The following is an 11835-nucleotide window of genomic DNA, read 5'->3' on the forward strand; positions in this document are numbered from 1 at the left end:
ATTTAAAGTAAACATTTACCTGAAGTTCTAAGCACGCAAATAACTGATCCAGACAGGTAGAAAACTAACTTTTATTGCCTTTGGTTGATAGTTATTTGTTGACATATTTTTAAACCTCTGTTTTTTTTGTTTTTTTTTCTCTGCTGGAAATTCTTGACAATCACCAGTTTTGTCCTATATACTGTGGGAGAGCTGGGTATCTCCAAAAAAAAAAAAAAAAAATGCTTGTTGAGATAGTCAATAGATCGATTTTTTTTAATCAATAGATCGATTTGTTTTAAGCAAATACAATATTACGTACTTAATTATCATGTCGAAAATAGTAATATATTCATAAATTACGAAAATTCATCGAGTAGAAAGTTATTTATAGATAAAAGTAATTTTTACGGAAAATTGCGTATAACTGCATTTTTTCTTAGATGTTATAATGTAGAAGGATTCATAGACAAGGGGCATTACTGGGAATGCAAACTTTACATTACACCGTAATGGCTTCCGCATTGGTAGGCTAAAGCGCTAGACATTTTTTTTTTTTTTACTTTTCGTAAACACACACACACACACACACACACACACACACACACACACACAATAGTGGTTGATCTATTTGATAAATTTTCGTACTTTTTGGATATATTACTATTTTCGACATGGCAACTAAATACGTAATATTGTTTTTGCTTAAAACGACATATTAAAAAAAAAACCAACAACAAAAAAAAAATCTCGATCTGTCGACTCGACTCTATCTTAAACATAAAAGAAAATTAGTGTTTAACTTCGCCCTCGTGGGGAGATAAATGATACGGAGGGTGGAAAAAGGAAGACGGTTTACGTGCGACGAATATCGATAGACAAATACTGAGGTTGGGGAGAGGGATAAAACGTGAGATAGAGCGTAAATTATACATAAACACACAAAAAGAAAGAAAGAAAAAAAAAATCGGTTATTGCTAGGACGGAGTGACCTAATATTATTATCTAAGTAACCAATGTTTTTTTTACTTTTTTCTTTTGCGAGGGTTAATTTTTCATAGACACCGGCTTTTCTCCTCAGCATTTCGCCTTTTTTTTTCCTCCTTCTTACTCCGTTCTTCTTGTTAAACAGACGGCTTTTTTTCTTTTCGTTTTTTTGCCAAAATACGGAACCTCCAAAATGGTAAATAAGTCAATTTGATTCAATTCTTCAAGACCTTTTCTTATTCTGTCCTTAATTCTTTTTACTATTTTACGATGTTAAAATGCATCCTGTTTGTGTGTGTGCTTTTTGTAAAGTTTTTTTTTTTTTTGTAGTTTTTCTCCGTAAAAAAAAACAAAACAAACAACAACAACAAAAAACAACGACAACAAAGAATTTCTAACTTTTTCTATAGAGGTTTCTTTCGAAAAAAAAAAAAAATATTTTGCGACTTACTTTTTTGTTATTTTTCTCAAATATTTTTAATGTATACTTTAATTCAACTTTTAGAACCGTGAAAAAAAAAAAACAAACGAATTCTTGGTCCATTTTAATCATTTATTTAATTTGTAACTAAATTTTATTTTATAAAATAATTTTTAACGGTGTTGGAAAATCTTTTTGGGGGGTGCATTTTTATTTTTATTTATTTTTTCAAGTCTATAAAAACAATGAACCTTAAACTTAAAATTGATTTTTAAACGCTTAAATTTAAGTTTTAATCATTTCAATTTGAATTTTTAACTTCATAAAAGTCAAATTTTAAACATTTAATTGAAAAACGCACAAGTTATCGCGTAAAAACTTTTTTTCTAATCTTCAAGACTAAATATTTTGTGATAAAATAATGACCTATTTGGTGAAAGGGTTAATTTCACTTTTCTTTCTTTCTCAGGAAACGCGTCTCGTACAAAAGTTTCTTCCCCAGAACTGCTAGACTTCGGGATTCCCTCCCGGATTCTTGCTTCCCCAACTGTACTGGCATGTTCAAGTGTAATGTAAACGGACCTCTTGCTGCTCAACTCCCTATATAGTATCCCTGCAATTTATGGCCTAGATAGTAGCCCCCCCCCACATCAAAGTGGTACTGTGTCTTGCTTGGGGTAAAAATGCAATAATTTTTTTGGTATTATTATACAAACACCGTGACAGCGTTAGGATTAGGGTTAGGGTTGGGGTTAGGGTTAGGGGTAGGGTTTAGGGTTGGGGTTAGGGTTAATTCGCTGTCACGGTGTTTGTATAGTTTTACCATTTTTTTTAATGTACCTACAAATAAGTTATCGACGTAACTATTCCTATTTTGTATTTACGCAGAATACGCACCGCCCTGAAATAATCACGTTATTATTTAGAAAGCCATTCTTAGAAGGAGTGGCTTTAAAAAGGGGGGGTTGTATTACTGTAAACATACATTCGGAAAAAGTTGTCAAAAAAACAAATATATAACAAATAAATGTTATCAAAGGCAGGATAAGTTACTTTTCTACCTAACTGGATAATTTTCTAGTGTTTTTATTTAATGTAACATGTTTTATTCAGCTAAAAAACAGTGTTTACCGATGTATTGGAAAATTTAAAATTGCGCTCGACTCTCTCTTTGACACGGTAAGTTTGGGAAAAGGAGTTAAGAATAAAAAAACTAGACAAAATACTGTTAGAAACTCGCTCAATATATGTTACCGTGACATAGGCTGACATATATTCGGTGGGGTTTTAACAGTATTTTGTATAGTTCTTTTATTTTTAACTTTTTTTCCAAACTTACCGTGTCAAAGAGAGAGTCTGGCGCCATTTTAAATTTTCCAATACATTACATCGGTAAACACTATGTTTTTCGAGCCGAATAAACACGTTACATTAAATAAAAACACTAAAAACTTATCCAGTTAGATAGAAAAGTAATTTATCTTGCCTTTGATAACATTTATTTGTTATATATTTGTTTTTTGACAACTTTCTCGAATCTGTGTATAACCCCCTCCCTCCCCCCAAAAATATTCTCTACTTTGATCTAACAATTTTAATAAACAAACGATAGTGTAAAAATTGAATTGAACGTGGAAGTCCTATCTTTACGTTTGTATTCTGTCTGCACATGGAATTTTTTTTTCTAGGATAAGTTCAAGTTTCGTCTGTAATTGTTTACAAAGGATTCCGCGAAGCCATCAATTTCACGTTGAAGACGAAGACCCTAAAATAGGGGGGGGGGCATTTATTGTACCACGCTAGTTTTTTGTTTGTTTTGTTTTGTTTTTTTGATGCTCACTTACTGATCCGCGCTATTTTTTTAAATCGTATTTCCAAATTTAATTAAAGTTTAATGATATGTTTTTTTTTTTATTCAATTGTAAGGTTAAAGTACAGAATAGGTACAAAATACCCCCCTCCCCATGTTAAGAATGGCTTTTTAAATAATAACGTTATTATTTCAGCACGGATCAAAAAGTGCATGAATAACGTTTATATATATATATATATATATATATATATATATATATATATATATATATATATATATATATATATATATATATAGTATTTTGAAGTTAAATTCAAGTTTTAGTCGAAATTACCTGAATATTACTGAATTATTAAACAGACTGTAATCATGTTAGCAGGTGGAAAATTGCGACCACCTTGTTTAAATCGAAACGGAAAATTACCTCCCTTTTGAACTCTCCTGCGTCTTACGATCGTTTTCAGCAAATTCTATTTCTTATTTTCTTAAATAATTTTCTACTTATCGATTTTCGTAATTTTTGGATATTACAAGGAATACATTGTTTCCATGTGAAATTCAGTATTAGGATTTCCGAAATTTCGTCCTAATAGTGTAGAAGCGCCTGGAATCCTTTTCTTAGGAAATAAAACGAAACTTTTTTTTTGTTTTTTTTTTGGCATACGTCTATATCGGAATACCCTGGCCAAATCACCGTTAAATAAATCGTCCGCGCATATAAAACTTAAAAATCGGAAACTCGAAAACAAAATGAAACGAACTTTATTTTTATTACAAGAAAAGATGTATTTCCCCTGTTATTATTTTTAAGTAATAACGAATTACTATTTCGTTATCTTTCTTTACTAAAATAAAATTGTTAATTCTATTTTTTTTTTTCATGCGTACTTGCTAATGTTATTTTTTTTATTTTTATTTTATAAAAACCCAGTCTTGCTTTCATTACGAAATTGTTTTATTAAAATTATATTTTCTTAAATAGATGTTTTTATAATTATATAGTGATACAATAAATGTTTTGGTTTTCAAATATTTTGTGTTCGGAAAAAAAAAATCTTTGTTACTTTTTGTCGTGTTATTTGACCAAGAAGAAATTGGAGGGATTTTTTTTTTCGTTATTTATTTATTTCATTTTAAGTGAAAAAGAATTAATAATTGTTATTTTAGTAAGAAAGATAACGAAATAGTAATTCGTTTTTACTAAAATAATAGGTATGCATGAGGAAAAAAAGTACGTTTCATTTTGTTTCCGATTCGATTTTTAAGTTTTATATGCGCGGACGATTTATTTAACGGTGATTTGGCCAGGGTATTCCGATATCAACGTATGTCCCCCCTCCCCCCGTTTTTTTTTTTTTTTTTTTTTTTTTTTTTTTTTTTTTTTTTTTTTTTTTTTTGTTCTTGTTCCCTCGATTTATTGGAGAGGGATTTATGTTTTCAGTGGCGTCCACGCGTCTGGACGATTGCCAAATAACCGATCATTAGTTTTTCCTGAAATTTTGCCACAAATTGTATTTCATTAAATAGATGTGCACAGTAAAAAAAAAAAAATTTTTTTTGCGAAAATTCCCGTTGCGTCTCTTAGGGGCTCAAAAGAGGTTAGAAATGCCCCAAAATGACACGTTTTGATCCATAACTTTTGATCCATCCATCCATTAGATTTTTCTGAAACTTGGCCAAAATGTAGAGCCCATTGTTCTTAATATAAATTCAGTATGGGCGACCCTGGCAAAATTCTGGTTCGCGTTCCTGGGAGCTTTGAGTGCTAAAAACGCCCCTTTTTGTGGCTTTTTAAAAAAAAAATTTTTTTTATATTTCTCAACAAAAACTTTGTCTGACTATATAGTAGTTTTTCACGGTGGTCAACTCAAATATACATGTGTTAAGGCCTGAAACTGCATCTTTATCCATTTACACTGGGATTCGGCATCCCCAGGGGCTCAAAAGAGGCTAAAAATGCTCTATAATAGCCAAAAATGACACTTTTTGCCCCATAGCATTTGATCCATCCATTAGATTTTCCTGAAACTTGACCAAAACATGCCTGGAGGTCATTGTTCTTAATATGAATTCAGTATGGGTGACCCTGGCAAAATTCTGGTTCATATTCCTCTGGGACTTTTAGGGCTAAAAAAACATGCCTTTTTGGAGCTCTTTTCCATATTACTCAAGAACTTGATATGTATAATGTGGTTTTCCATAGTGCTGAATTCAAATATGTCTTAATGCGTGAAACTGCACCATTTGTCCATTTTCACTGGGATTCGGCATTCCCAGGAGCTCAAAAGGGGTCACAAATGCCCAAAATTGCAACAAATGAAACTTTTTACCCCATCCATTAGATTTTTCTGAAACTTAGCAAAAATGTGAAGGCAACGTTGGCCCTTCACACTTCTAATATTCATTTCTTCACTATTTTTTGTGGCGTCATTTCACATACAGCACCACCAGAGGAGGCCATACAATGCATGTACGTGTGGCTTTCTTTTTTTGTTTTTTTTCTTAATTATTTTATGTATTTCCGTCAGTATCTTCATTTTTTTCACCGCTTTTTTTTTTCTTTCCTAACAACAAAAATCTATTTTTGGATAATAAGTGCGTTGCAATATGTAAATTTAAAACCTCACTCGTCCTAGAATAGAATAATTAAAAATAAGTGCTACAAATTATTTGAAAAAAAAAACAAAGTAAATAAAGTTTTAAAGTAAATTTATTTATTTATTTTAATCACTGTTTGGCGGACCTTTGCGAGAGTACCCACTCCCTAAAAATGCGTGTTTTACACCATTTGTTCAACTTTTTAAAGACGTTTATCATAGATTATAAACTTAATCATATTAGCAGAAAAATTTTTTAATGGCCTAAAAAGGGGGTTCACTTTCTTATTATAACGTGATACTTCATTGCTACCTGACTTACTGTCCATTTCTTTACCGATGTGTCACACGCTTAGAACGTTATAACGATAAAGTGAACCCCTTTCTTAAGAATCATTTTGACGAACGTTATCAAGACTGCTCCCCCCCCCCTCTAAAGTTCACAATTTTCACTTTTTTTTACTTTTTTCCTATTAATGTCATCGATTACAGACTTAAGTTTTAGATTATAAAAATAAATTGAAATTTTTTATAACTTTTCACGTGGGGGTTCGGTTTTCAATTGTAGCGTTGTACTAAATTGACCACAAATTTTGTGGCCACGATGAATAGATACATACATAGATAAGAGAATGGGGGTAAGGAAATCTTTCCTTTTTTTTTTTTAACCCCTCCGTTTCTAACCCCTAACTTTCAGTCACATCAGAGAGAGTTGCCATTTTTTTCATCGTGGTCACAAAGTTTGTGTTCTATTTAGTACAACGTTATAATTGAAAAATGAACCCCCATGTGAAAAGTTATAAAAAATTTTTTTCTTTTTCAATTTTTTTTTTTATAATCTGAAACTTTAGTCTGTAATCGATGATATTAACAAAGAAGTACAAAAAAAAACAAAAAAAAAACAAATGGAAAGTAGTGGGATTTAGAGGGGGGGGTGCAGTCTCGACAACGTCCGCCGCATTTTTTTTTTTTTTTTTTTTTACATAGGCATCACCACTTATCAAGGCCAAGAGGCCACTCGAGGATAAGTTAAAGAAATTGGACAATGTAGTAATCATTAGTAATGGGAATTCGGTAAATCTGTTAACTTATATGGAACGGCTCATCAAAAACTTGTTCACGTTAGACATGAAGATGACCATATTGTAGTCAGCTGGAAAGCAGGAAAATGGAAGACAATTCCACAGGTGTGCAGTTCTAAGAAAGAAGCTTTGATCATGGAATCTACGTTTAGGTTTAGGCACAGATAAAGAGTGGGGGGAATTATTGATAGTGTTTTCTGCTAGACAGGTGTTTCTTGTGAAAGTTTGGCGAGGGGGGACCATAGATTGGAGCTCAGTTGAGCACCTGCCATGAAAATAATGATAAAGCAGTGACAAACTCACAACATCTCTTCTGTGAGAAAGAGGTTGCAGGGAAGAGAAAAGGACATCCCCTACGAGGCTACAAAGTCTATTTTGAACTCGATCAAGGCAGGATAAGTCCTTTCTAGCTGCTCCTGACCAGATGTAACAACAGTACTCCATCCTTGGATGTACCTGGCTCTTATATAGATGGAGAATTGCATCAGCTGTGGAGAAAATAGAAACGGACATACACATGCATGTTAAGCGCCCACGTGTTTGCTTGTCATGCGCGTTGGACAGGAAAAAGAAAAAGCAAGATGCCGTCTGTGATATTTAACAGAAACAGTCTCGTGTAATCTCGCGAGATTCACGTGGATGAATGTAATATAAAGCAGGTCGCTTGGAGGTGTGGTGGAGAGAGCTTTGGCTGTTCAGACGCTAAACAGGTGACGTTACAAGACACGGTTACTTAGTGCATTGGGACAAGTGAAGGTGGTTTCAGTTCAACAAGCTATTTTCGGTATGACTTCGGGATTGATCCTAAGCTGATTCCACTGTTTGATTGCAGCAGCGCTGAGCAGTCAGTACAGGAATAGGTGGAAAAGGCAGAATTGATATGTCAGCTCCGTGGTGTAAAGCGTCTGGAATGCGTGGTCCCAATGCGTCTCGCTAGGGGCGCATATGCTGTATACTAGCAGCTAACAGATGAAAAGGCAGATTTCACCTGCATTAAAAACGCCCTCTACACAGCATTTGCATTAGATCCGGTTGCTGCATGGAAGGAGTTTATGGTACGCAAGTTACATTCCGAGGAGACTGTTGATGTTTATCTGGCAGAACTGAAGAAGCTTGCAGTCTTGTTCAGAGAAATGTCAGAAAGGCCTGGTGTGCGCATTTATTTCAGGATTGCCCATTGGTGTGGAAGATCTGCTCTGAGCCTCATCCCAAGTAGTCGTGCAACCATCACAGGGTTGATCTCAGGACCTTGGTACAGTTACAAGCTGCTACAAGTGTGGTAGGTCCAACCATTTAGCCCGTGATTGTCTTTCATCGTGCTCACTGACTCGAAGGCTTAGCGTGCTTCAGTGCTATAAGTGTAAAAACCAGGGACACCTGGCCCGTGCCTGTTTGGGAAACGGGCAAGGGGAATAAGCTACAGCGCCAGTCTTCTCTCAGATCGTCACTGAACAAGGCACTGCCTGCAGTAACTGTGCACGTTAACGGATGTGAATGCCTTGCTCTTGTAGATACTGAGTGCACCCAGACCCTGTTGCGCAAGGAGAGAATTCCGGTGCTAACCTGGGTGGTGGATCACTGGCCTTTTGTGGGGTGAGCGTCATCAGCACAAGCATCGGTGATGGGCCTGCAGTAGTCATGCAAGCCCTCGTGGTGGATGGGGAGTTGCTTGGATACAACCTACTTCTAGGGATGGATTTGATTACACAATTGGGTGGAATCACTGTGGACTGCACCGGCAAGAGAGTTCTCCTGACATGAGAAACATGTTTGCACTGCGATTACCCTGGACGAGCCTGACTTTCATGCAGAGTATGACAGGGAAACCAATGCGTGGACAACATCTTGGAAGTGGGCTGGCGATCAACCAATATCCTTAGGGAACCAACTGTCAGAGTATCCCCCCTCCTCCAATGAGGCTCAGGGGGCAGTATGAAGAAGAACTGCAGACTTGGATCAACAATAGCTGGCTACTTCCATACCCTGAGGATGAGCTCCCCCCCCCCCCAAGGACTGATTCCCCTGATGGCTGTCTTACAAGATAGCAAACAGAAGGTTCGACCCGTCATGGACTACCGTGAACTTAATGAACATGTCAACCCATACACAGCAGGGGCAGATGTTTGTGCGCTCAAATTAAGGGAGTGGCAGCAACAAGGGTCGGACGTAGCAATTTTGGACCTGCGCAGGGCCTACCTGCAGATGCGCATTGAAAAAGAGCTGTGGCCATTTCAGACTGTGGAAATTAAAGGAACTCGCTATTGTCTGACCAGGCTAGGGTTCGATCTCAATGTGACATCAGGCATTATGCCGGCAATTATGCACGCGACACAGCAACAGGATGAGGCTGTGTGCCAGGCAACATCGTCTTACATTGCATGTGAGCGGTAGCAAGGAGAGGCTCTACTGGAGGAGAGGTGATGATGTTCCGGAAATCCCATCCAGCATCACTCGTCGGAGCGTTTTTTCTGTTTGCAGAAGGCTGGTGGGTCACTTCCCTGTGTGTGGTTGGCTCAGGGTGGCAGTGGCAGCCATAAAACGTCATGCCACATCTGTATCATTGGGATGGGATAATAAAGTGCATGATGCCAGGCTCCTGAGCATGCTGACACAAACTGTGGCCAGGGTAACTCGCGACGACCCTGTGCGAGGGAACTGGTGTGTTAACGGGAACGAGTTCACAGTCGGGATGGATGCTAGTTCACTAGCCCTTGGAGTTGCCTTTGCGGTTTATGATAGTATTATCGAAGACGCCTGTTGGCTTCGTTCAGAGAATGATTTTAGCCACATAAACCTGGCTGAACTTGATGCCACATTGAAAGGAGTTACCCTGGCGCTTCAGTGGCAACCCAAGGTACTGCATATTATCACGGACTCTGCGTGCACTCATCGGTCGATAACCGATGCAGTGACTGGAAGAGCACGGCTAACCACACGGGCAGCAAGTGAGATGCTGATACAAAGACGGCTCACCACCCTGATCGATATAATCAAAGAGTACAACCTGACCATAGATGTAATATTGATCAGGTCTGCAAGCAACAGAGCAGATGCGCTGACACGAGTACCACAACGGTGGCTGCTGGTTGATACCCAGGGAGGTTCTGAGATACTGCAACAGCCGTGTGCAGCTGTCACGTGTAATATGGATGTGGATCGTATCAGTTAGATTCATCAGCAATGCGGACACCCAGGGGTTAAGCGGACACTATATTTTGCCAAGATGGTTGACCCAGAAGTAAGAAGAGCAGATATCAAAGGAGCAGTGGAAAGTTGTGAGGCATGTCAATCAATCGACCCGGCTCCGATACAGTGGAAAAAAAAGGCAATTGGGAGTGAGCTGTACGTGGCAGAGGGTGAGCATGGATATCACACATTATAGTGGCAATCACTTCCTCACCATCATTGATTGTGGAGCTACGCGCTTCGCGGCCTGGAGACTACTCGGGTGTCAGGACTCCTCCATTATTCGCCAGCTGTCATCTGTGTTCTTTGAAAGAGGCGCGCCTGAAGAGGTGCTGATGGACAATGACCCAGCCTTCTGCAACCAGCAAGTCAGACAGTTCCTGAAGGAGTGGGGAGTGCGGCTGTGACTGTGGTGTGCTTATGTGCCATCTGGCAATGGTATTGCTGAGACGAGCCATCGCAGTATCAAAAGAATCGCGACCAGGAAGCAATGCACCATCTCAGAAACTGTATATTAGTACAACATCACGCCGAAAGATGGCATCTCTCCAGGAACAGCGCCTGCAAACGGAATATACCAATACCGAGTTTGAGAAAAGGTAATCTATCCCAACAGAGAAGTTGCCAATGAGGAAGGACAGGGGTCATACACACCAAGGGATCCTATCTGGGTGAAGCTGCCGGGAAGCCGGTGCACTGACAGATATACACAGGGCCAAGTGACCAATATGATGAGTCAGCGGTCAGTCATGGTTGACGGTGTGCCCCTTCATGTTAGGGACTTGAGGCCGGCGACACAGTTACAACCACCACTAGATGACGAGAGCAACTCTGGGTCTGAGGCCAGTGGGCCATCACTCTAGTTTGCACCATCCTCATCCTCATCAAGCAGCAAATCCGATATTAGTATCCTCTCAGGGGAGGCAGTGTTCTTCGACCCTCAGACTGCAGATGAGAGTGCAAGTGAACAAGAGACCTGCACAGCCCCCCTTCGAAGAAGCACCCGACGGAAGAGAGCGCCACCTCTCTGCGATCTCTGTGATCATGAGATCATAGGGGGGGGATGTGGGGAAAATAGAAACGGACATACACATGACCTACCTGTTAAGCACTGACATGTTTGCTTGTCATGCGCGTTGGATAGGAAAAAGAAAAAGCAAAATGGCTGGCGTCTGTCATATTTTACAGAAACGGTCTCATGTAATCTCGCGAGATTCACAGAGATGAATGTAATATAAAGCAGGTCGCTTGGAGATGAAGGGGGAGAGCTATGGCTGTTCAGACGCTAAACAGGTGACGTTACAAGACAGACACTTACTTAGTGCATTGGGACAAGTGAAGGAGGTTCCAGTTCAACAATCAGCAGTGAGATATCTACTGGATCGATAGAAGGATCCCACCATTTTTCCAGCGGCCTTGGTAACAGATTTAATGTATATGTTCCATTTAAGATCAGGAGTAAAGGTCAAGCCCAGGAGCTTGTCAAAATATGAGGCCTCCCCAAAACAAGAACCATTCATTTCAATTGATGCCAGATGGGGATCAGAGCATTGATGATGTAAAGATAGAAGCTTGGTTTTTAGATGCATTAAAAGTAACAAGCCAGCTCTTTCCCCATTGTACCACTTGCTCAAGATCAGAGGAGAGAGAATCGGAGAGAACTTGGTCGTTTACATTCTTAGATATGCTACCATAGATAGTAGTGTCATCAGCATAAATGTCTACGAATGATGTAAGGATGTGATTTGGAAGATCATTAATGTAGATCAG

At 38.4% G+C, this 11835-nt stretch overlaps 1 protein-coding gene across 1 annotated transcript in view; it reads left to right on the top strand.

Moving 5' to 3' along the window:
- The first annotated feature begins 912 nt into the window (after window positions 1-912).
- The window catches only part of LOC145252620 (uncharacterized), an 82264-nt gene continuing 71341 nt past the window's right edge, over window positions 913-11835 (top strand). The window contains exon 1 of the mRNA XM_080112338.1: window positions 913-1162. The gene's annotated coding sequence lies outside the window, so the exon portion shown is untranslated. The remainder of the gene's footprint in view (window positions 1163-11835) is intronic.

This window comes from Euprymna scolopes, chromosome 29 (assembly GCF_053919585.1).
Source record: "Euprymna scolopes isolate OS-2025 chromosome 29, ASM5391958v1, whole genome shotgun sequence".
In the NCBI taxonomy this organism is placed as follows: domain Eukaryota; kingdom Metazoa; phylum Mollusca; class Cephalopoda; order Sepiida; family Sepiolidae; genus Euprymna; species Euprymna scolopes.